Genomic DNA, 22,459 nt, shown 5'->3' with positions numbered 1-22,459 from the left:
GTTTTTGAGATTTTGCTGTTTTTGCAATCGAGGATACAAGCCTTCGAACGTCTTTCTTTGTACTTTGTTCGGAGAGAGCTTTATCGTTCGATTTACTCTAGAATTGATTGTTTCAACAAACGCATCTAATTTGTCTAGATATGAAGAAGTTCACTTTTCATCTAAATATCTATTGATTATATTTTTCAGAGAACGTATAATTCCTTCCGCAAAAGCACACTTTTTCCCACTGAACGTACTGTATAAAAAAATTCCGCGTTCAGTGCATAGGGCTCTGAGGGGCACCTAAGAACTTTGTACCATCATCAACCCCAATTTTCTCGGGTTGTTTAGGCTTGATCATCTTTTCGAAGACTTGTGCTTTCTCTGTGGCATATTTTGTTTTCAGTGGCTCAACCCTAAGATATCTTGACAAACAGTCAACAACCATAAGCAGATATTTTACACCACGGTTCTATTTTGCAAGTTTATCAATATATGCTACGGACCAGATCTCATTTATGTCGTTAACAACAACTTTAGGACTTGGGAACCTGAGGCCACGTGAACGGTATTTGTTAAAAGATGGTTTCGTTTCCAGATACATTTTAATTTCTTCATTGATAATTTACTCAATTTTTGCAATCTCTTTGCGCTTCCAAATGACACAGGACCGTTTAAATAGAGCTTGTCAAGTTCCCGCACATCGTCAATAGATATCTCAGTCTTTTCTACGTGCATCTTCCGCTGTCTTCTCTTTACTTTCATCGACTCTTGTCTTTGCGTTTTTTTCTTTTGGTTCAGATGGTCTTCCTTCTTGCTCTTTTTTTGTTTTTTGCTTCGGTTGTCTTGATGCATTTTCCTTTTCATCTTCACTTCACTGTAAATTGATCTACAACTTTTTTATAAATCAAGTCAGCTGATATAACAAAATCACTCAAGATTTTGGAATACTTTGACAAGTCTATTTTTTTGTGAGTTGTTATAAATTTTACAAAAAGCTTGTTACATCTACTCCTTGAGGCTCATCGCCAATATGCAGAATGTTATTTTCTTTACTAATAGAAACACTATTTGAACTGAAAATTTTTTTAGGGTAATTGCAGCTCTTTTGGTTTTGTTTTTGTCAACTAGTTTCCGTTCTAACCTTATTGAGTCGAATGCTGAATCCCTCTTTTTTTTCAATATTGGCTCTACTTTACTCTCATCTCAATGACGCGAAATAACGGTGCCCTAGCATCACCAACATACTGATACTCCATAATGTTTGTGTAGATGAATATTAGGAGCTTTTCCGCGCACAGATCAGCAGGGAATTCTCCATAAAAGGCTTTCGTCTCATCGCTCTTCATTAATTTATTTGACGTTGCTGTATTCATTTTGTACCCAATATGTACATCAAGTTTATGTGGAAGTCCTGTAAAACCTACAATACTGGGTATTTCTTCAATAGGAAAAGTGATTCCCTCATTTTTACCAAAAAGTATTTCGTATTTTCCAGTACTCTTGATTTCGCGAAACAAAAAACTGGGTAGTCCAACTGTTCGCTTGATTGTGAATAGAAGTTGAGCAACAGTGTCAAAGTTTCCAGTCATGATAGAAAACTTTTCTCTGCTGTAATGTCGAGAAATGACATTGGCATCAGATGAGATTTTTTGTGAGTCCTCGTATTCTTAAGACTATATGCTATCAAATCTCCATTCATAACATGCTGATTTTTGGTCGGAAACATAATTTCACTTAGAGCTACCCTCCAATCGCCAGATAGTTGAACTTCATCGTTGAAAATATTTCAGAACGAAACTAGTCTGTTTTGATCAAAGATCTCCATCGAAGCCCTGGAAATAACATGTACCGTAAACTCGTCTTCGAATCGTTTACTTCCCATTTTTTAGCGGAGACTCTCGTACTAGTTGAAGTTCGGGTTGATAGAATTTACCCTGGATAACTTCTTTATCCGCATCAATGAGATAATACGTGGGAGGATGCAAAGTCGGGATAGATGCAATTTCAATTACCTCGTCAGTAAACGACTGTTTGTAGCCCTTCCCGAATGTGTCCTCTTTTTTCACTATGCGAACAAAATCACCAGTATAGAATTTGGGTCTTTGAGAATTTGCTGTTTTTGCAATCGAGGATACAAGCCTTGGAACTTCTTTCTTTGTACTTTGTTCCGAGCGAGCTTTATCGTTCAATTTACTCTAGAATTGATTGTTTTAACAAACGCATCTAATTTGTCTAGATATGAAGAAGTCCACTTTTCTTCTAAATATTTGTTGATTATATTTTTCAGAAAGCGTATATTTCCTTCCGCAAAAGCGTATATTTCCTTCCGACTTTTTCCCACTGAACGTACTGTATTAAAAAAATTCCGCGTCCAGTGCATAGGGCTTTGAGGGCACCTAAGAACTTTGTTACATCATCAACCCAAATTTTCTCAGGTTGTTTAGGCTTTATCATCTTTTCGAAGACTTGTGCTTTCTCTGTGGCATATTTCGTTTTCAGTGGCTCAACCCTAAGATATCTTGACAAACAGTCAACAGCCGCAAGCAGATATTTTACACCACGGTTCTATTTTGCAATTTTATCAACATATGCTAGATCTACGGACCAGATCTCATTTATGTCGTTAACAACAACTTTAGGACTTGGAAACTTGAGGCCACGTGAACGGTATTTGTTGAAAGATGGTATCGTTTCCAGATACATTTTAATTTCTTCATTGATAATTTACTCAAATTTTGCAATCTCTTTGCGCTTCCAAATGACGCAGGACCGTTTAAATAGAGCTTGTCAAGTTCCCGCACATCGTCAATAGATATCTCAGTCTTTTTTACGTGCCTCTTCCGCTGTCTTTTCTTTACTTTCATCGACTCTTGTCTTTGCGTTTTTTCTTTTGGTTTAGATGGTCTTCCTTCTTGCTCTTTTTTTTCTTTTTTGCTTCGGTTGTCTTGATGCAGTTTCCTTTTCATCTTCAATTCACTGGAAATTGATCTACAACTTTTTTTGCGTGAGTTTTATAAATCAAGTCAGCTGATATAACAAAATCACTTAAGATTTTGGAACACTTTGACAAGTCCATTTTTTGTGAGTTGCTGTAGATTTTACAAAAAGATTGTTACATCTACTCCTTGAGGCTTATCGCCAATATGCAGAATGTTATTTTCTTTACTAATAGAAACACTATTTGAACTGAAAATTTTTTTAGGGTAATTGCAGCTCTTTTGGTTTTGTTTTTGTCAACTAGTTTCCGTTCTAACCTTATTGAGTCGAATGCTGAATCCCTCTTTTTTTTCAATATTGGCTCTACTTTACTCTCATCTCAATGACGCGAAATAACGGTGCCCTAGCATCATCAACATACTGATACTCCATAATGTTTGTGTAGATGAATATTAGGAGCTTTTCCGCGCACAGATCAGCAGGGAATTCTCCATAAAAGGCTTTCGACTCATCGCTCTTCATTAATTTATTTGACGTTGCTGTATTCATTTTGTACCCAATATGTACATCAAGTTTATGTGGAAGTCCTGTAAAACCTACAATACTGGGTATTTCTTCAACAGGAAAAGTGATTCCCTCATTTTTACCAAAAAGTATTTCGTATTTTCCAGTACTCTTGATTACGCGAAACAAAAAACTGGGTAGTCCAACTGTTCGCTTGATTGTGAATAGAAGTTGAGCAACAGTGTCAAAGTTTCCAGTCATGATAGAAAACTTTTCTCTGCTGTAATGTCGAGAAATGACATTGGCATCAGATGAGATTTTTTGTGAGTCCTCGTATTCTTAAGACTATATGCTATCAAATCTCCATTCATAACATGCTGATTTTTGGTCGGAAACATAATTTCACTTAGAGCTACCCTCCAATCGCCAGATAGTTGAACTTCATCGTTGAAAATATTTCAGAACGAAACTAGTCTGTTTTGATCAAAGATCTCCATCGAGGCCCTTGAAATAACATGTACCGTAAACTCGTCTTCGAATCGTTTACTTCCCATTTTTTAGAGGAGACTCTCTTACTAGTTGAAGTTCGGGTTGATAGAATCTACCCTGGATAACTTCTTTATTCGCATTAAAAAGATAATACGTGGGAGGATGCAAAGTCGGGATAGATGCGATTTCAAATACTTCGTCAGTAAACGACTGTTTGTAGCCCTTCCCGAATGTGTCCTCTTTTTTCACTATGCGCACAAAATCACCAGTATAGAATTTGGGTTTTTGAGAATTTGCTGTTTTTGCAATCGAGAATACAAGCCTTGGAACATCTTTCTTTGTACTTTGTTCGGAGCGAGCTTTATCGTTTGATTTACTCTGAATTGATTGTTTTAACAAACGCATCTAATTTGTCTGGATATGAAGAAGTCCACTTTTCTTCTAAATATTTGTTGATTATATTTTTCAGAAAGCGTATATTTCCTTCCGCAAAAGCGTATATTTCCTTCCGACTTTTTCCCACTGAACGTACTGTATTAAAAAAATTCCGCGTTCAGTGCATTGGGCTTTGAGGGCACCTAAGAACTTTGTACCATCATCAACCGAAATTTTCTCAGGTTGTTTAGGCTTTATCATCTTTTCAAAGACTTGTGCTTTCTCTGTGGCATATTTCGTTTTCAGTGGCTCAACCCTAAGATATCTTGACAAACAGTCAACAGCCGCAAGCAGATATTTTACACCACGGTTGTAAGTTTATCAACATATGCTAGATCCACGGAGCAGATCTCATTTATCTCGTTAACAACAACTTTAGGCTTTGGAAACCTGAGGCCACGTGAACGGTATTTGTTGAAATATGGTTTCGTTTCCAGATACATTTTAATTTCTTCAATGATAATTTACTCAAATTTTGCAATCTCTTTGCTCTTCCAAATGACGCAGGACCGTTTAAATAGAGCTTGTCAAGTTCCCTTACATCGTCAATAGATATATCAGTCTTTTTTACGTGCCTCTTCCGCTGTCTTCTCTTTACTTTCATCGACTCTTGTCTTTGCGTTTTTTCTTTTGGTTCAGATGGTCTTCCTTCTTGCTCTTTTTTTTCTTTTATGCTTCGGTTGTCTTGATGCAGTTTCCTTTTCATCTTCACTTCACTGTAAACTGATCTACAACTTTTTTTGCGTGAGTTTTATAAATCAAGTCAGCTGATATATCAAAATCTCACAAGACTTTGGAATACTTTGACAAGTCAATTTTTTTGTGAGTTGTTGTAAATTTTACAAAAAGCTTGTTACATCTACTCCTTAAGGCTTATTGCCAATATGCAGAACGTTAGTCTCTTCACTAATAGAAACAATATTTGAACTGAAAATTTTTTTAGGATAATTGCAGCTCTTTTGGTTTTGTTTTTGTCAACTAGTTTCTGTTCTAACCTCATTGAGTCGAATGCTGAATCCCTCCTTTTTTTCAATATTGGCTCTATTTTACTCTCATCACTAAAAATGATTGAGTTCGTACATCGTCTGCATCACTTGTTGCATCACCGCTAATCTTTGTTCTCGTGATTGGTCTATCAGTGTTAGTGTCCGCATGTTGTACTTTTTTCTCATTAGTTCGTTCAAAATTCGGATTAGTCCTCTGTAGGAGAGCTAACTGAGTTGCTTTTTGCTGATAAATTGGATTATCAAATATTTCTTCCTTGGTTGAGTTTTTAGAAATAAACTTTCTTTTGGGGATCAAAATAAACTCTTCTACATGCATTATTCGAACTTCAAGTAAAAATAACACGACAATCCCAACGCTTGAATGAGTTATGGTTTTTTGGCTAAAACGTTTTGCTTTTTCTCCAAACTTGCTTCTTTTGATAATAACTGTTGAAATGATTTCTCCTGATTTTTAAGTAACTGCTTGTTCACTGGAACGTTGCCATTGATCACATTGAGCAAAAACTCACAGAGAAATTTTATAAAGCTAATTGGTGCTTGTTTGAGGATTTTTCTCAAATTGTTCTCGGGCAGCTCGAGCTTTTGCTTTAGCATACAAAGCTCTTTCTCTCTCATCTGTCAAAGCAGTGATAACCGCTTTGGAGGACGAGGACGGTAGATAAAAAATTGTTGGACCTGGTTATACAATATTTGAACAATAACGCAAGAAGTCTGATGTTTTTGGATCTAAGTCAATGAGTAAGTGTCCAAAAGGTTGTTTTGTCGCAAATTCATAGCTTTCCTTCAAAAAATTCGTTTTTTTTCAACTGTTTTCCAACATAAGTGATATGTTGTATGTCTCTAGGTGATTTGAACAAAAAGATATGGATTGTGTTCAAATCAATTGATTGCGACCATTTACTCTGTTATAATAAGTTATGCTTAACATAAATCACACTACTGTTTCTATGGTGTCCGGCAGTTGCAAGTTTTGAAAATTCTTTGTCATTGAAAATTTCTTCTCACGAATCGTCAAACACAAGCAGACAATTTTCCAACTGAGAAATGAATTCGAATCCAGAAAAATTAGTGAACAAAATGTTCACTCTACGCTCTATTGTGTTGAACTTTGGCTGCTCGTGTTGATAGAAGTAGTAAATAGAACTAAAGTTTGGATAGAAAGTGTTTCTCAATAACATTTGACATATAAGTTCTGTTTCTCCACAACACGATGGACCACAAACAGCCTTAAAGTTTATCGCTAGTGGATATTATTTTGTTCGTAGCTTTGGATTTGGAAGAGCGCAACCAACTGTGAACGAAAGCAATGAAAACCAAAATGTCTATTCTTCACAATCAAGTTAGATAAACACAAGCTTAGATAAGACACTACAATAGGAAAAAGTGTTTTTAAAATTTGAGTAAAAATAGACGACTTCGGAACGTGGTAAACGAGAAATTGAAAAACTTCCACGATTGCCTCTCTTGATTTTCCTTATCAAAAACTAAAGCATTCAAACCACCTACATTTGCGGAGTCTATCTGGTCTTCTTTAACACTCGTTTGAAAATAATTATTAGCAAAACTGAATTAACACTCAGTTTTTTAAGTTTAAATTGCTTTTTTGTTAGTCTCTCTTTCAATCCAAAAGAATTCATAAGTAGTATATCGAGAGTCTTTGTCGTCTTTTTTGTAGGTCACTTTATAGTTTGCCTGCATGCCGTAACTACTTGCATAGTAGACAATAGACTCTAAGTTGCCTTCACTGACCAACATTTTAAATTCATCAGGGACATTGTCATTGTCCAGAGGTACATGAACTGCTTCTGGCCACTTGGGCTTAGGTAAAGGGGTTAGTTGCAGTTTTCTCATTTTCTGTTGTAACGACATGAAATATTTGAAAAAACTCAAGTAATGAAAAATATTTCTTCAGTGTCTCAATTTCTTAAATGTTGCAGAGAATCTGTTGTTTTCGCAGATTAATCCGTCCCCGTGATTCTATTTTCTCTTCTTTTAATAATGTCAATGTCAACTAATTATCTTTCGTTATGTATTTGCATACTACCAGATTTGGAGATAAGCTCACTTGAAGAACTGACGGAGCTGCCTTCTCCACTCGACAGCTCCTTGGATGGCAGAGAGATCCAATAGAGATACAACTGTGCTTTCCTTTTAGCACAATGTTTCTTCTTTTGCTTTTCCGGTAGGTAGAAAGAGTGCAGAGCGCAAGTAATATCAGTGAGCGATTTAATATCTTCAACTTCCGGACATAAAAGACTTTCCTATTCTATTACCTATTTCTGCAAGAGAGTTTGGAGTGATTCTGTTTTCTCTTTCTCTTTGGCATAAAATTTCCCCAACGGAAATTGAAGTTTAATGGCGACAAAAAATATTGATAGAAACCAGTAAGGATAAGTTCCGCTGTTCCAAGACAACCGCTGTTCTATTGTGCTGAACTTTGGCTGCTCGTGTTGATAGAAGTAGTAAATAGAACTAAAGTTTGGATAGAAAGTGTTTCTCAATAACATTTGAAATATAAGTTCTGTTTCTCCACAACACGATGGACCACAAACAGCCTTAAAGTTTATCGCTAGTGGATATTATTTTGTTCGTAGCTTTGGATTTGGAAGAGCGCAACCAACTGTGAACGAAAGCAATGAAAACCAAAATGTCTATTCTTCACAATCAAGTTAGATAAACACAAGCTTAGATAAGACACTACAATAAGAAAAAGTGTTTTTAAAATTTGAGTAAAAATAGACGACTTCGGAACGTGGTAAACGAGAAATTGAAAAACTTCCACGATTGCCTCACTTGATTTTCCTTATCAAAAACTAAAGCATTCAAACCACCTACATTAGCGGAGTCTATCTGGTCTTCTTTAATACTCGTTTGAAAATAATTATTAGCAAAACTGAATTAACACTCAGTTTTTTAGTTTAAATTGCTTTTCTTAATCTCTCTTTCAATCCAAAAGAATTCATAGGTAGTATATCGAGAGTCTTTGTCGTCTTTTTTGTAGGTCACTTTATAGTTTGCCTGCATGCCGTAACCACTTGCATAGTAGACAATAGACTCTAAGTTGCCTTCACTGACCAACATTTTAAATTCATCAGGGACATTGTTATCGTCCAGAGGTACATGAACTGCTGCTGGCCACTTGGGCTTAGATAAAGGGGTTAGTTGCAGTTTTCTCATTTTCTGTTGTAACGACATGAAATATTTTAAAAAAAATTCAAGTTATGAAAAATATTTCTTCAGTGTCTCAATTTCTTAAGTGTTGCAGAGAATCTGTTGTTTTCGCAGATTAATCCGTCCCCGTGATTCTATTTTCTCTTCTTTTAATAATGTCAATGTCAACTAATTATCTTTCGTTATGTATTTGCATACTACCAGACTTGGAGATAAACTCACTTGAAGAACTGACGGAGCTGCCTTCTCCACTCGACGGCTCCTTGGATGGCAGAGAGATCCAATAGAGATACAACTGTGCTTTCCTTTTAGCACAATGTTTCCTCTTTTGCTTTTCCGGTAGGTAGAAAGAGTGCAGAGCGCAAGTAATATTATCAGTGAGCGATTTAATATCTTCAACTTCCGGACATAGAAGACTTTTCTATTCTATTACCTATTTCTGCAAGAGAGTTTGGAGTGATTCTGTTTTCTCTTTCTCTTTGGCATAAAATTTCCCCAACGGAAATTGAAGTTTAATGGCGACAAAAAATATGGATAGAAACCAATAAGGATAAGTTCCGCTGTTCCAAGACAACCCATGTAAAAATTTGGTAATCCACTTATGTCACTACCGGAAAGTGAGTTGCAGGATATTGGCGGAAGAAAAAGAATTGTGTCCGAATATTTATTTGAACAAAGCGATAACTCTTTTATTATAAAACCAGTTTTCTTGTAACGAAAATCTTAAGAATCTAATATCACTATTTCTTGTTTCAGCAATCCGACAAAGTGAACAAATTGTTATTGAACGTCTTCACAAACAAAAAAAAACCAATCCCGTGATGTGACCCAAATACTCGTTCGTATTTGGACAAGGTAACACATAGGAGTATCCAGGGCCTTTACGACTGAACTCTGCTATAAAACCCGATGCGTAGTGGAGTACTGCATGAAGTCACATTATTTTGAACGATTTGAGGAAGTTGTCCATCGACGAATTATCAATTCCAATTAGACCGCCATACGGTTTCAGCTTCAATGTTGCCTCCAAATCAATATCAGGATCAAGTTATTGACAAGCAGCTAGAAGATAAAGAGAATTTTCACCGTAATTTGAATAATTGTTCTTTATCTCCAGGTAGATTTGATGAATATTTTTTGGATCAATGGTTGCTATCGTTTTGGCCATATTTTTCAACAAATATCATTCTGGCAAAATGAATCCTAATCTTACCTCCTAGGATTAACCACTTGAGCTCCCAACCAAAGTATATTCACACAAATACATATAGCGAAAATACCACTAACATGAAGGATCTTCCCCCTCTCACACTCGCGAAATAAATATACCAACAATAAGTCGCCATAAAAATACATGCAGCGCAATTACCACTTTCTTAACATAAAAGATCTCCCTTAAGGTGTCAGTGATCCCCCTCTGCCGAAAGGATCTCGAAGGATCTCCCCTAAGTGATCAGTGATCCCCCTCTCCCGAACAGATCTTCAAAGGATCTCAAATTCTGGGGTTTTTCTGAACATCATGAACCTCAATTTCTGAATTCTTCCTGAACATAATGAATTTTATCCTGATTTTTTACTGTTTAGTATGAAAAAAATCAAATCTGCTGGAATTTTGGAATATGACACTACTTTCTAACTGATAAATTGAGTAACTATAAATTACTACTGATCTAAATTACTAGTGATTTAATGTGATCTAACTATATAACTATTGAACCCCCTTCCTCCCTCCTCCCCCTCCCCACTCTTAAGTTTCCCGTTCCTTATGTCTTTACACTTTGCGCAAACTTATATACAATACATTAATAAGGCATAGGTGGCTGTTGAGGCACGAAAAACAAAGGCACATGGGGGCTTGTACCAAAAAGATCAGACTATTTTGCAATTTTTACATCCACAAAATTATCCGTTAAAAGCTTAGAAAATTTTTATCCATTTTTAATGTATATGCAAGGTTCCCGTTTCCATCGATCTCTTCCCATCTGTTTTTATTTGCCTTATCATATGTGATCAAATGGAGGACCCCCGAGAAGAAGTGCGTCATTATGGCGCGCTTAAATTGCAATAGGTGATAAGAAAACAGGTCCTATAAATGTACATATGATGGAATCGTAGCAGCCGAATTGAAAAAATATATTCAGTGACAAAAAATTATGTGTTAGTTTATATCACATTGACTACCATTCCAGAAATATCACGTGCCACAGGGCGTAAAAATTAAAAACGCCTTAAAAAGACAATATCGTAAAAACACGCTTAAGAACAAAAAAAGATAACATAAAAAATCCTATTTCAAAAAAAACAATCGAAACTGTTCAAACGTGTTGACTATTTGAATTCCACTTCGGCAGATTGAAGCCACCAGTAGCAAGAACCTTGCACGTCTCATGGACAATGTTTGTAGCTTCATTTGGACTCGATACGGCAACATACAAATCATCCATGTAATTGTTCCGCTCTATAACCTTTTAAACAATTGGATAAGTTTTTGCATTGTCCTGAGCAGATCTTCTGATCGCGTAGGATGCTATGCAGGGTGAATCTGTGGCACCAAATATATGACTGGTGTATTCATAAGTTTCTATGTGTCCATTGTTCTTCCAGAGGAAGCGAAAGTAGGGTCGGTCTTTTGGGTCAACTTTCACTGCACAAACATTTGTTCTATGTCTGCGCACAGCGCAACTCGATTCTCACGAAACCCCGTAATGACAACAGTTAAGTTGCTGAGCAGATCTGACCCTTTCAGTAAATAAGAGTTGAGGGTCTGACCCTGGAAAATGCTGGAGGCATTTGCAACTCTATGAACCCTACCAGGTTTATTTTCATTGGTCACTGGGCGATGAGGCAAAAAGGAGACATTATCTGTTACAGATTCTAAATCATGAACTTTAACAACGTAACTTTTTCCAAGTCTGCTTCCAGAGTAGCCTGGCTTGATTTTTTGAAAGTTTTTGATCTATTTGATCAAGTTGTTTTAATGCTAACCATCTTTTGTTGGGAAGAAATGCACCTTGCTTCCAGAGGAGACCTCTCTGATAATGACCGTCAGCGATCTTGGCCGTGGACTCTAAAATTTCAATCGCTCTTCCATCGTTTTCAGACAAAGCATTTCGGGGCGATGCAATGGCCAAATTTCCCACTTTCATCTAATCTTGGACCAATTTGAAAATAGAGTCGTCCGTATTAAGTCAGTTTTGCACCTGAGTATACTGTACAGGTGTAGACTCATTGAAAACTAATTTCGTTTTACCCGCGCACGTCCAGCCTAATGGAGTTTCAACGCCCCACGGGGCAGTTTTTGGACCCTTTATAATTTGTTTATTGTGAATCAAGTCTAAGTTGTTAATGCTTATGATAATTGAGACATTGTTCCGATCAAGGAAGGTTTATATGATTGAGATGATCATAATTTTTGCACAAAGCGTTTAGTTGAGGTACATTCACTGCGGACATGTTCAAATCTGCTACTGCCATAACATCATTAAGTCTGACAGGTTCAATTGACCTATCTAATGGCTCTATGTCCAAGCAAACTTTAGAGCAATCAATTTCCTTAGTCGTGTGATAACCACTTATATGCATTTTACCTGTTTTTTCGAAGTTAAGAAAAAAATTTTTTGCTGTAAATTTTAGAGGTAGACTTTGACAGCTACTGTTGTCTAGGTATGCGTATGTTTTCACAGACTAGTTTCCTTTATCAGCTGAACTGCAACAAAATTTACCTGGCCTGTTCCAACAAATTGCGCTGTTTTAAAGTATGAGCTGTTTTTTTTTTTCATAGAACTATTGTGCAGGAGTGTGTTATGTCTTTGCCGCAGCCTTATGAGCGGCCGACTTTTTTTGAATTGCATTGATCTACAAGATGATGTCCAAAACAATTGAAACAACGCTTTTGCTTCATTACATGATCTTTCCTTTTCAAGGGACTCAGTGCTTAGAAATGTATGCAATTGTAGAGTTACTGACAGTTGTCGTTGTTCGGACAATTAAAGCTTTCTTTCGTCTTAGACTGAAATTGCATTTGTTCCCTGTTAATCAAGAAATGATGGTTTGGTTTCGGAATATCATTATTTCTAGTAGAGTGCGACGTTTCCCAAGCCATTTTATGAACAACCATTTTTTGAGAAGGTAGGAAGTTGGAGTTTGTTGGTAAATCTCGGCATGCTTTTGCATGGTTAAGGAGCCACTCAGCAAGCGCGTTTAAGGATGGCTGTGTGATAGTTTTTTCCAGGACGTAACGGTTCCAATCGAGTCTGACTGGCTTTGGTAATTTTGTTAAAGCAAAGTTCAAGTTGATGTTAGAGTGAAGATCATGAATAAAACACAGTTGTTGAAAGGTGTCGACAAGCGTTAGACACGAGGATTAATTGGTAAAACTTTCCGGATTTGATAAGTTTGATTTCTAATGTTCGATAATTTGTCATGAAAAGCATTGACAATCCTCTTTGAATTGCAAAAATGTTCTTGCAGTCTTGATAGAGCGTATAAATCACCCATGTGAGCAGTGATTGCAAATGGATCAATTTTTCAGCTGACGACATGGGTGATAGGTCAATAGTTGCTTCGAAAATGTTAGACGATTTTTCCCATTTCATTGGATCACCGTCGAACGTTTCTGCGTGCATTGTTGGGACAGTTTTTTGGAAGCATACTGACATTGAGCTGGTTGAACAATGGTGTGAGCTTTCCGCGTATAGAAGTCCTCGATGATCGAATTTATTATTTGATGTGTTACGATTTGTTTCAGGGAAAAAACTTTGAGGAGTGGGCCAACTGAAGAAATGTGTGTTAAGCAATGACGATGGAGCGGCGTTAGAATCAAGTAGTAAGCTGCTGGGTGCAGAAAAACTAATACTGTTGGTCACAAAGAGCGCTGGTGAACTGACTGCATACTGCTCCTGATTGCCTATATCAAGACCAAGTTGAACTGGGTTAGAAATATGAAAATTAGAGCTGTCCGGCGGACCATTAGGTCCTTTGGTGACACCAACACTGAGACTGAAGTCCTCTCCAATACTTATCTGTGACTTCCCTTTGACGTGTTTTTTTTTTAAATTATCGAAAATTTTTTAACTTCTATCTTAAAACGACTTTGTTCTCGAGAACAAATGCTCTGTTCTGATGGATCGATCAAACTTATTAATTGAGACACTACGGTTTCAAGTTTTCGCTGATTCTCTTTTATCTCTTCGACTGTTTCCTGTAGTTTGTCAACATCTTCTGATTCATCTATTGAGGAGCTTAGGTAGTCAAGGTGAAAATGTATATCGTCCGTTATCATCATTTTGGAGGATACAAGCATCTTCTGTTCTTGAGGTGTTTCTGGCTTTTCTTTAGAGAGGCTCTATGTTGGAGCACTGGAACATTGGTGAAGATTTCCCAAGATAGTTGCTTCCTTCTGGTCGCTCTCGGTTAGCGGTTGACCGAGTATCTACAAGGACTAAAACGTAGACCGTTTTCTTTACTTGCTGGAGAAAAGTTTTTTTGTATTTGGCTTATGTAACTCCCACCTGATAAGCATCACCATATTTAACTTCAAATTACCAACTGCTTAACAGTTATCTGGTACAAATTTTTTCGTAGGGCTACTTACCAGAGCTATCTAGGTGTTTCTACCTGTTGAATGCCTACCTGTTAACTGCTACCTATATGCTAGAAACTTATGCAAAGTAAATCTAATTACGGATTGTTAATAATCCAACTAACTAACACTTGCTACATACCTTCAAACTTATTCCAAGCTTACCTATCTACAAACTCCCAAATTTCACCTACCTAATACCTTCTACCTACCTGCTGCAACTTATAGCTACTTACTTACCTGTACCTACTTATACCTACCTATACCTACTTATACCTGATTATACCTACATTCTAATTTCCCGTAACTCTGTTGCTGGATACTTGCAATCTACCTGTCACAGCTTTTACCAATAGGGCCACACCTATTAGTGAAATGCAGAAAGGTTGAGACGGTAATCAAGCTGGGGAATTTGAGGTTTGTAGGAAACCCAAAAGAGACGAAAAGCAAAGATAGCGTGAAAGGTTGGAAATTTAAAAGACCGGGGAGTTTGGGGCGGATAAAACCCCAAAAATGGAAAGCAAAGAAAGAGCGGGGGGACGGGAAGGCAACCAACCTGGGGGAGGTCTGTAAAACACCAAATCCAAGAGGCAAACAAAACGCGGGGGGTCGGGAAGGCAACCAACCTTAGGGTATTTTGAGTGGGTAAAAACCCAAAACCAAGAGGCAAAGAAAGCGTGGGGGATTGAGAAGGCAACCAACCTTGGGGGATTTGGGGCGGGTAAAAACCCCAAAACCAAAAGCAAAGAAAGCGCGGGGGTTGGGAAGGCAGCCAACCTTGGGGTGTTTGGAGTGGGTAAAACCCCAAAACCAAGAGGCAAAGAAAGCGTGGGGGATTGAGAAGGCAACTAACCTTGGGGGATTTGGGTTGGGTAAAACCCCAAAACCAAAAGCAAAGAAAGGGCGGGGGGGTTGGGAAGGCAGCCAACCTGGAGGGATTTGGGGCGGGTGAAACCCCAAAACCAAAAGCAAAGAAAGCGCGGGGGTTGGGAAGGCAGCCCACCTTGGGGTGTTTGGAGTGGGTAAAACCACAAAACGAAGAGGCAAACAAAGCGCGGGGGGTTGAGAAGGCGACCAACCTAGGGGGGTTTGGGGTTGGTAAATCCCAAAAACCGAAAGCAAAGAAAGAGCGGAGGTTTGGGAAGGCAAACAACCTGGGGGGTTTGGGGTGGGTAAAACTTCGAAACCAAGAGGCAATGAAAGCGCGGGGGGTTGAGAAGGCAACCAACCTGGGGAGATTTGGTGCGGGTAAAACCCCAAAACCAAAAGCATAGAAAGCGCGGGGATTGGGAATACAACCAACCTTGAGGGATTTGGCGCGGGTAAAACCTAAAAAAAAACCGAAAACAAAAAAAACGCAGAGGGCTGGGAGGGCAATCAACCGGGGGGATCTGGGGCAGTTAAAACCCCAAAATCGAAAACAGAGCGGCGGGTAAATAATAAGATAAATTTTTAAAGACTGTCTTTTGATCTTTTGAAACTGCCTTCAGTCTCTTGTAATGTTTTGCGAACCCTCTTGCTGTTACATTTTGACGGTTTTTGTAAAATGTTTAGATCTTTGGATACTGAAACATCAAAAAAACTCATGGTGCAGATCAATTGTTTTCCATTTCAATCAATTTTTCAGAGCAATACTTAGTCTTTTCAGTGGTTGAATTCGTTGCCTGATGTGGCCGGGCGTCAAAACAAGTTATCAAAAACAACCTAATTTGGGTGACGGTTATCGTTCGAATGTGCTAACAAAAAATAATGATTGTTATTTTGATTTAGGTTAAAAATAATAGTTTCCTTTGATTGCGAGTGTTTTGTATGATTGTGTTTTGTGTTCTCATACTCTTGTCGAAAGTCACTTCCGTTTGTTTTCGACAAGAAGAAGTCACATCAGATACAAAAGATCAAAAAAATAACAATCGAAACTGTTCAAACTAGTCAGAAAGCATAAGGGTCGTGAACTTTTTCCTTAAAAACATTGATTGAAAAATCGTTTTAAATACTGGGAACCCTACTGATAATGAACATAAAACACGATGAAGTAAAAATCACGATGTTACTAATAAAAATAACATTAACAAAAAATTGACAAAAATAGCCATACTAAAAAATAAAGCAAATAAAGAAGATTGACACTTATAGCAAAAATATTAATCATGAACATAATAATTTTAATAATAATAATAATAACAATAATAATAATAATAACAATAATAATAATAATAATAATAATAATAATAATAAAAATAATAATAATAATAATAATAATATTAATAATAATAATAGTAATAATAGTCATAATAATAATAAAAATATTAATAACAATAATAATATTAAAAATGAATAATAATATAATAATATTAATAATAATAATAAAAAAAATTATAACAGCAATAATAAAAATAATAATAACAATAATAATAATAATTTAAAAAAATTGATAATAATAACCAATTTAATAATAATAATAAAATAATAATTATAATATGTAAAATAAAAAAAATGATGATAAAAACAATAATTGTGGTGGTATACACCAAAGTGAAGGAACAAAGCACATAGAAGCACTACCTCTAAACTTTACTAATTAATAATACCTAAATTTATCTTATATCGTAAATTCAGATGCTATGTCATTTGCCAATTGGTTGTCATGAACATATAAGTTGAGGCTTATGTATCAATAAAGTTCGATACCAACTGGCACAAATCCCGTGGGCGCGCATTGCCCAAAATCAACAATAACATAAGTCATGGCGCAGTCAACAGTGGCACGGTCCCCGTTAGGAGTGAAATTCGTCTTGGAAAAAACATCAATATCAGAATTTTTGAATTAGACTGTGGAAAACGATTGTAATCAGTCAAATTAGCCATAATTGTTAAGGCGAAATTCAAGTAGAGATACTACTACAACCAAGACCAGAGAACGCAGAATAAGATTACCCAATATAGCCACACTATGAAGCAGCACCGCCTGTCGAAACAGCGGCCGAGTAAAAACAACGCAAAACATTGAAATATGAAAATAAGAACCGACTGGCAAAACAACCGTAAATCGAAGAAAGAGAACAAATAGTCAATAACATTGCATGAGATGATGCCAATAAAAAAATAAAGAGTTCAACCTATTCACAGTATGTGCGGAGGTATCCACATAGAGACTTGCAAAAATGTACATCAGATGAAATAGTAGAATAATTTACAGAACAACTTAAACAAACAGAAAAAATGAAACCTTCTGCCGGCTTCAATTCTCTCGACGCAGGCAAAAAAAGAACCATTGGGAAAATTCTATTCAGGAACCAAACAACAAGCATCTATCTGCAATTGAAAACAATTAGAAGAAATTCTAGTCAAAAGCATACTCATATAGAGCATGAATAGCCAACTGATGTGATTGGATAGATCGCACACGAACAAAATCACTACACTACGAAAAAGCAGGGGAGAGAAGACATGAGAATCAACATAAAATGAACAATACTCAGACATGAAACATAATCACATGGAACAAAAGTAACAGCGTCTATTTCATCAAAAGAACAAACAGAACCGAATACCTCTCAACTCCACCATCTGGGCAAAAACAGGATAGCGGACGCAGCTGAAATAAACTCCTACAGGAAAAGTTGAACTTATGCCCAGCTTAAAACATAACTCTTCGAATTTGTAATGGCACTTTGCGAAAATGTGCAGATCTGAAATGCCCCCGCAAACAATTTACAACTCGCAGCATTAGAAGACAATGGCAATACAACAACAACCAACACCAACCAACAATCATCAAATTATCAACAAAAAGAGACATCAACGAAGAAAAACATCAAGGAATCAAACGATCCAGAAGCAACATGTTATATCAGAGAGATTACTGAACATTATAAGAATGTAAATTTCATAAACTCACAAAACTTTGAACAAGTGAAATTAGCAAAGATCATTGAACCAAACAGAAGAGCATTCTGGATAAGGACAAAAATTGGATAAGGACATACACAAGCTAGAAGATATGGGAATTCCCAACACTTTCATGCACATTAAAACTGCAAAAAAGACACTAAACACCAATGTATCTCAAAAGAAAAGAAACAAATCAGAGTTTTGAGAAGTCAGACAGTCCAACAACAAAAAAAGAAATCGTACGAGTAATCCAAGTGGATATCTAGTCAGGCTCGACAACAGGAGATAAAAGCACACTTTTACTGTTGGAAGTCAATGCAGAAAACATCCCTGGAGTGGACATCATTAATAAACTGGGACTACACTTGACAGCAAAACAAACGCAAACAAAAAGTGAGACCAAACCAGTAGGATTCAAAATCTCAGACAATCATCAACGAATAACCAAATGGGTAATCAATAAATTTCAACTGTTATGCAGTATACTAGGTCGCTCAAAAGACCACATAGCACAATCCACTTTAAAATTAGATTCTTAGCACATACAACATAAAGAAAGACAAATAACCTTCACCTTACAGAAAAAGTAGAATAGGACTTAAAAAAAATAAATACGGAAAAAAACAGTTAATCAAGTTGATCAAATGCTCAAGTGAATATTTTGTAAGCCCCGTCGTCGTTATCACATCAAAATAAGACTAAAACATCAATATAAAATTCAATTCCAAAAAAGCTGGACAACGCGACACACAAAACAAATTCAGATGCAAACCATTGACCTATGCATGAAAAAAATTTCAACAAAATCATCTGAACTAACAAATCAACGAGGAGAAAATTAGAAAAGAATATCAACCTAAAGTACGTATATAGTCAAGCCCATTGTATAGAAATACAAAAAACTCAAACTAAAAATACAGTCAAATCAGTATACAAGGAAGAAATTCAAGAGGCACATAAATATTCTTAAATGATTTCTACGGTTTAACAGACATACCCTCAACATTTCAGTGGGTTGTGGAAAAAACAATAAGCGGATATAATTCCACAAACGCATGTCTAGATTTTTTTTAAAAAAAAACACAAAAGGCTCTCAACAGTATCAAGAGGAAGAAAACGAAAAAATATCTTAACGTCTAGAAGAAGAAATTTTAGATATAAACATACACAATTGTGGATTTGGCCTTGCAGAATTAATTGTGTTGAAATTAAAATTTGACTCAGAGGGATAGCCCCAACAAAGAAAACCAATAAACAATAATACAAATGGAGAACCAAAAAAACAAAAGGAACTCAGATCATTCATGGGTAACATAAATCTTATTAAAAAATTATACAAAACTTCGCAACATTATCACCGCTTTTACGTCTATACCTCTCCTCAACAAAAAAAAACGAAATACACAAGAAGAAATTGGGAAGATAAACAGTAAGAACAATTTAAGAAAATAAAAAAATTCTATCAAAGGAACTAGAGTTACTAGCTGTCGTTTGGTCATTGGAACATTGTACATAATACACAATTTGGTCAGAATTTACACAATTTACACTCCAAATGTGTCACTAAGCACGTTTTTTAGCAGAAAAAACAACAGAGGAAATAAACTTTATCAAAACCAATTTATAGGTTGTATCGATTGTCTAATTTTTTTCTATTTTCACATAGAACATATAGCAGGAAAAGCTTGGGATTTGCGTATTGTCTAAGAAAAACTAAACCAACTTCAAAAATAAAAAATTTGTAATTAATACAATTCAAACACTTCACTATACAACGCAAAGAATGTTAAAAACTCAACCAATCAGAATGACGCCTTAAAGCATTCCAATTGAAAAATACACACAAGAGGAAACATTTGCCGTTCGTGATAATCAAAACAGTTGATCTCCAATAGGTTACTACACAAACAAATCATAGATATTCTAAATCCAACAATTTGTTCAAATCACATTTTAAATAATTGTAATAGACACTCAAATTATAACATTAAAATGCATATCACAATAAGAAAAAGAGCAGAAGAGATACAGCCACAACTTTAAAAATCAAATCATATGTGGCACCAAAAACAACATTGAACACAACAAAAAACCCATTTCGAAATCAATTACAATCAATTCCCACAAAATGTGAAAAAACTTGAATAGAGTATCTTAGTTAAACTTTGTTGCAGAGGCTACGAGAGCAGACGACCAACGTAAAAATTAATTATCAATTACTGAAAATGAATAGTGGGACTCATAACTCTTAAGCATTACTTGCATTCTCTCGGAAGCAACCTCACAAGTACGCCAATTGGATGGCATTCATAAAACGGAAAATTGTACATCCCTATCCAATTAAGAAAATCGATTATAATCTCTATCCACAAAAAACATACCGGGCTAAGAGGAATGATCCATTCAGATAACTTTCTATGGTTCTCAAAAATCCATAGCGAAATTGTCAACTTCACAAAAACATAACTCCCATGCATCAAGATAAGTAAGAACTTGAATCCAGTATTATCGAAAATTGTCAATTCCGGACTACTACTACCCAGTTCTTGAAGCGTAAGATGAAATCAAAAGGAATTTCACAGGTCCATTGTGAGACAAAAAAGAAAGATACAACCAATCTCGCCACAGAAAATTTCCTAGAAAAGTATATAAAATTCCGTGGAATATCTGGTAACCTTAGATGTGATCAGGCACAGGCATTTAATTCTAAACAATTCCACATTTCTGGTAAAGATGGCAGCAAAAAACTGATTTTAGCACACGCTGGTGACTTGTATGACAGGTATGATCTGGAATGACAATTTGGATTGAACTCCCAATGCAGACAATCAAAAGAAAACTATCAGTCCTAAACAACGATTCTAAATGGTCAAAACTTAAACTTGCTGAAAAGACAAAACAGAAATGAAAATGAAAACAAACACTAGCACAAAAATAATACAATTCAAAGCACGGCAGAAAACAAAACTCACAACTATCAAACTTCATCACGAAACCTTCAAAGAAAAAAATTTTTATCAAAGATTTTTAAAATTTATATTTAGATAAGCAGAGACTACGCCAAACAATGCTAGACTCGGCATCCATCTTGATCCTGGGCTCAAACTCTGAACCGCAAATGAACATAAGATTTCACTTTGAAGCCTTGGATAACGGATCAACATCAGATAATTGCAGCCTCTAGATAGTGAGAAAAAGCTGTAGAAAAAAGTAAGTTAATTTTATAACTAGCTAATGATAACAATCGACAATAAGTCCATCACAATAATTAACTCAAAACAAATATTAGCACGCAAAGCACTCGCTCGTAAGGCAAGACTAACATGGGTAACACCAAAATTTATATGCAACTTAATAACGAACGGAGAGAAAAGAAAGACTTTACACAAGTACGATAACATTAAACACAAACAACCGAAGCAACCCAGTTTTTTTTTAAAAACGCCTGAGCAGTAGTAACAGGACCTAAACACCGCTTAGTACAATTGGTAGCTTGTAAAACTGTAAAAGAAAAAAGAAGGACCATCAACAACAGGGTAAAGCAGCACCACAGGACAGCCAAATTTGTAAATAATGAACGAGCAAACCACAATAGTGCCAATCAAGTACGAGCAAACCACAAAATGGAAAATTATGATAACCACCAAATAAGACACATCAGAAAATGACAAAAACCTTCAATCAAAAATCCAAAGAAGCAGCAAAACTTGAATCAAAAGTCATTATGCGAAACAAATCAACTTAGAATACATTCACAATCCTTTATCCAATTGAACATCTCACAACTACAGAACGACAAGGCAATCGAAGAGATAAATTTTTAGTCTTAATCATCTCAATCAATCCCCGTAAAAATCATCACTTGATGTGATCCTAGCTTTTTCATGAATACACCATACCGCACCCAATGGCAAATTAAATACACCACAAACTCAGCAAAACACTTACAAGAGACAGGCACGACGCAACAGAACAAATCAACACAGTGGAAACAGCGTTGGTTTTCACATCGGTAGACACAAACAAAGCACAACATGCTAGCTAAAAACACAAAAACAAACATCACATGCAAACCACTGACCATTTTATAGACAAAATTGAAATAAAAACTGGGGACTTCCAAAAAGCAAATAGTTTCTATAAAAATTTAAATACAGAATACATAAACTAAAATATGCATACAGTCAAATCCGAGTCAAATCCAGTCAAATACAGTCAAATCCAAGTTTTACAAAAACATAATTTAAGATATAAGAAGGAAATGCAACAGCCACATATAGATTTTCAAACGATTTGTACAGTTTATCAGACATCCCAGCAATTTTCGAAACGATTATGGACAAAAAATTTCTGCAGAATTATTTCCGGGAACGCAATTCCAGATGATGAAAAAGCTATAAGCATGAGGAAGTTTTAGCTATAAGCCTACACAGATGTGAGTTTGATCTTCCAGAAGTAA

This window comes from Convolutriloba macropyga, chromosome 14 (assembly GCF_964194025.1).
Source record: "Convolutriloba macropyga chromosome 14, txConMacr16.3, whole genome shotgun sequence".
NCBI classification, from domain to species: domain Eukaryota; kingdom Metazoa; phylum Xenacoelomorpha; order Acoela; family Convolutidae; genus Convolutriloba; species Convolutriloba macropyga.
This window is presented reverse-complemented; position numbering follows the sequence as displayed.